Source organism: Anguilla rostrata, chromosome 6 (genome assembly GCF_018555375.3).
Source record: "Anguilla rostrata isolate EN2019 chromosome 6, ASM1855537v3, whole genome shotgun sequence".
Classification (NCBI taxonomy): Eukaryota; Metazoa; Chordata; class Actinopteri; order Anguilliformes; family Anguillidae; genus Anguilla; species Anguilla rostrata.
In genome coordinates, this window is record NC_057938.1 from 43,180,169 (window position 1) to 43,184,451 (window position 4,283).

At 44.4% G+C, this 4,283-nt stretch overlaps 1 long non-coding RNA gene across 1 annotated transcript; it reads right to left on the bottom strand.

Annotated features, from left to right (window-relative positions):
* Nucleotides 1–2,620: 2,620 nt before the first annotated feature.
* LOC135257995 (uncharacterized) lies at nt 2,621–3,748 on the bottom strand. Its single transcript, XR_010330846.1, has 2 exons — nt 3,183–3,748; nt 2,621–2,776 (listed from the first exon to the last, which is right to left on the bottom strand). It is a non-coding gene; the product is annotated as an uncharacterized LOC135257995 (long non-coding RNA).
* Nucleotides 3,749–4,283: the final 535 nt, after the last annotated feature.

Genomic DNA, 4,283 nt, shown 5'->3' on the forward strand with positions numbered 1-4,283 from the left:
GTTAAGGACAGTGTTGATTTAAAGCCTTTGTCCCCTTCCATTCTGTTGGTCTCTCTCCCCTTTTGTACGCACTGTCACTTTCCTCCCTATCATGCCCTAAAGTCTGTACCTTCCCTCACCTTCTGTTTGTCTGGTGTATCTCTGCATCTCCCCTCCCCACAAATATCTCCTGTAAACTGTTTTCTCCCCGCCCCTCTCCCCCCACCCCCGCACCCGCTCCACCCTCCTTCACCCTCCTCTCTCGGCGCTGATAACCGACCCTTCCGTCTCCGCCGAAGCCGCTGACATCTGCGTTTGGCTTATCTCCCCCTCTCTTTGTGCAGGCGGCCCTGATTCGCCAGGCCCGTCCCACATGCAGCTGCGGGCCTGACGGCGGCCGTGCTCCACGAGCGCTCATCGCGCGCCTCCTAAATCAGCCGGCCTCGGAGTCCAACCCCTCGGCCAGACAGCCAGGCCCTGAGATTCCCTCCAGAGCTCTGCGTTCGGTTTACGTGGGTGTGCTCCCTTTGATGAAACCCGTAACGGTGAATACACAGTGAGACATATCAGGCCAACCACTACCCAAGATCCTGGCAGGGTAACTCTGAGTCCATATGAACTCACTAACGGTGGAAACTCTTAGACAATGTAAATCTTAATCCAGCTCAGCTGCCAAAGGTTAAGCACACTGAAGTCGCCAATTACTCCTGACTGTTGAACCATGCAACTTAAATCATCTCCTCGGAAGAGTTTAAATGCTTACATCCTAATTTGTTGCCCAACAGCAGTAAAAAAAAACTGTGAGGATACCTCACATTACTTCTTATACTTCTTACGCTGAAAACATCGTCAAGTGTTTGGTTTCGTTTATATTTTAAAAATCCATATTTGTTCACACTATGCACAGTACTTTGTACTTATTGGATGCGTTAATGTTGTCCATTTAGGTTAACTCACACACAAGATATTTCTAAGCTGCAACAGCTCCCATCAAAGCTATTTTTTAATATATAATTAAAGAGAATAATGTACTTTTTAATTTGCCACCTTTGAACATACCCCCACAAATGTGCAGGTAGGTTCAAAAGTGATTTAATTACATAAACTGATATACCTATAATTTAATTCTTTTTCATTTTTAGCGAGCTCTTGTGATGCGAACAGAGACGTTGACTGGAACAGGTTCCGCAGCATATGGACACCATTTGTAAGCGGCGGTGAGAATGCATTGGTCAGACGGCCCTCTGGTATCTCTCTTTCCATCTGTTTTCACGTTGGTTCACAAATTATAGTGTCCTCCAGACTCGAATGACCGTAAATCAGCGCCGCGAGCAGCCCGAGCTTTTCCCAGCCGTCATAAAAACCGTGATTTAGAGTCAGGGCTGTCAAAACATGGCCGCACAGAAAATCGCTGCGCGCCGTCACTGGGAACACAAGGAATCTGTCTCATCGGCGTTATTTACGACCTCCGAGGGAGATCTGGGTGATTAGGCCCCGGGCCACCAACAGACAGAAAAACAGTAGGAGCTCCGCTCTCCCCTCCAAAATGGAAATCTGAGGTCAGATTCATCCAGCAATCCAATGAAATCTATTTCTGTTTGGAAACGGCGGGGAGATATATTGCGTGTTTAGTATCCTGGTACATCTTTGGAACATTCAGTCATACTGCATTTGTGAGTTTTGGAGTTCCTATCCTAAATAGTTGCAGGAAGGGACGTGTGATGTATTGGACGCCAAAGTCCTTTTCGTGGCCAAATAAAACATACAGTGGGAGGCACCTGGATTTTGAATAAGATGTTTGTGTGAATGATGTAACCAGGGGTTTCTTCGAAAGGGCACCTAAATTAAATGCCACGCTCTCCGCCACCCCACCCCCCGCCCCCAACCCCCGCCCCCGGGCTCAGGTGTCAATAAACTAGGACCATGTGTGGAAATGCTTCGCTGTTAGCCGCTTCACCTGGGGGATTGGGGTGCGTTTATGAACACACCTGGGGCCTCGGTCGAAGCCTTGTAGAAATATAGAGAGCGCCGGACAGTTTCCTCGGAGTTGATGAATATATTATCATTAGCACCCTCCCCAGGAAAAACAGGAAACCAGAGCGTAGGTGGCCAGGAAAAACAGCTGTCATATTGACTGGGAAGGAAGGAATAGTCACAATAGTTTTCCCATCGTTCAACACTTCTGTGACCCCCCCCCCCCCCTTTAAATGCAAGTACTGCCAATACACCAATAATGCCATGTATGGGGTGGCAAGGGGAAAATGCACTTTGACCATTGACCCTGTCTTGGCACCAAGGCTCACCATGGGCTCCAGTGGATTCTCAAATCATTGGCTAGAGGGTGCCAGCGAGCCAAGATGGTGTCAATACAAGCAAGGTCTATGGCCATGAAATTTATTTGAATTAAAGCAAATTCAGCAAAATTGCCTTTGGATCCAGCAGCAACGGCACTAATAGTTTTATTTGTTTTGCATGTGCCTTACTGAGCGGTATTTCAGATGTGTGGGGGGAAGAACAGCCTTTTTTAACCCAAGCAGATGAGTGATCTTGGACTCCTTGCAAAATATAAACGTCTCCAGTGATTTCAGCTGTATTCCATCCACCTGGGGAACCAGGAGGCCACCACCGCTGGCAAACAGGGTTTTATTTTTCATCTTTTTTTTTTTTTTTTTTTTACAACTTCCATTCAGTTCCCCGAGCAGCCATTTGGCTGCATGTGAAGAGAGACCGCTCAGCCCTCACAAGACGTCCACTGTTTTTCTCCCTTGGCTGCAGGTGCTTTTGCAAGAGAGCAACTCTAAAAAACCAAAGTGAGGTCAAAAAAGAATACATTAGGCTCATTGAACAATGTGTGAAGTGTGAAAAACAAATTATGAATACATATTATACATGTTTATAATCACGAGGGGGTTCTGCAAAAAAGTCATCATGGAACATTCCAACTCTGTCATTGGAACTGCGGAACAAAGTGTTCCCCTCAGTGTAAAAAAAATATTGCAGAGTTTTAGTTTAAGTTCATAAGGAACGCTGTTCATTTTTTCATTTGCAGGTATATATATTACCATCAAAGACATAGATAAGACGACACATTTAATTTTATTTTATTTTTGTATTCAACAGTATGACAAACATATTTTATAAAACAACTGAAAGTCTTCTGTGGCAGTGATAAATCACTATTGCGCAGAAACGTCTTACCATACCGAGGACATTTCCCTAGAAACGTACTCAGCGATTTTGCGTCGAGAACCAAGTCCAGGCCTGACAAACATTAAGCGATTCTCCAGGAGCTAATATGAGTCGATTGCGTCTCAGCATAGCAACGTCCAGCGCCACCCAAGCGTCGAGTATCTCCGGGGAGTTCCGCCATGATCTTCACACAATCAGAAACTGTTATGCATCGCTGCTGGTGGCCAGCTCCGACATTCAAACGTCTGTTCCGGGCAAGTAGTTACTTATGCGTCCCCTAAGACAGAAACGTCCTCCCTGGAGCTTTGGAACTTCCTTAAGACAGGCAGGCTTTTTTGGAACGGTGACAGAATTATATGGAATCGTATTTGTTTAAACAGCAGGTAGCTTTGCCTTCTGGTTACATTTCCCATGCTGATAGTTTTCTTATTTAGATGTTCTATTTCTCCATAGCAGATATTTGATTGTTGAGTCACTCTTTGGCAAGCTCGCGAGTGAGAATGCTCGAACGAGAGAAGAGATGGAGGGAAAAAAAACAAAGCTGAAGAACAAGAGATCGTGAACAGGAATGTTTTGCATACCTTTTTTCAAACGGATTTTTGTTTTGTGTTGCGTGTGGTGCATCCTGGGATTGCACGTACACACATGCACATACATGCGAATAATACACATAAAATGCACATATCCACAGAAATAAATAATTGGCAGATTTAATAAAGTGTCCTTACTCAAAAGCCAGAACAACATAAGGTTTATTAGTAATCTTCTTCCAACACCTTCAAACTAAGTGATGATTGATGACTATCCAGGGGACACACAAAAATAAGAATGCTGCTTGCATGTGCTGAGTATTCATAAAGAAAGCACTCCCAGTGCCCAGATAAAACAGATGATGCTCTGAAGACACATTAGTTGGCGAAGTTGATGATCATTAACTTGCATATAAATGCACACACATCAAGTGGTGTTGTTTTTCCACATTTAAAATTTGATGCTAAAACAGTATTGCAAAAATAATTCACAGTCACAAGATTGTAGCTACAACACAGATTAGTTTTTTCTCAAAAGACAGATTTTAATTCAGCTTTCACACTCTGGCAATGCGATTATACTCT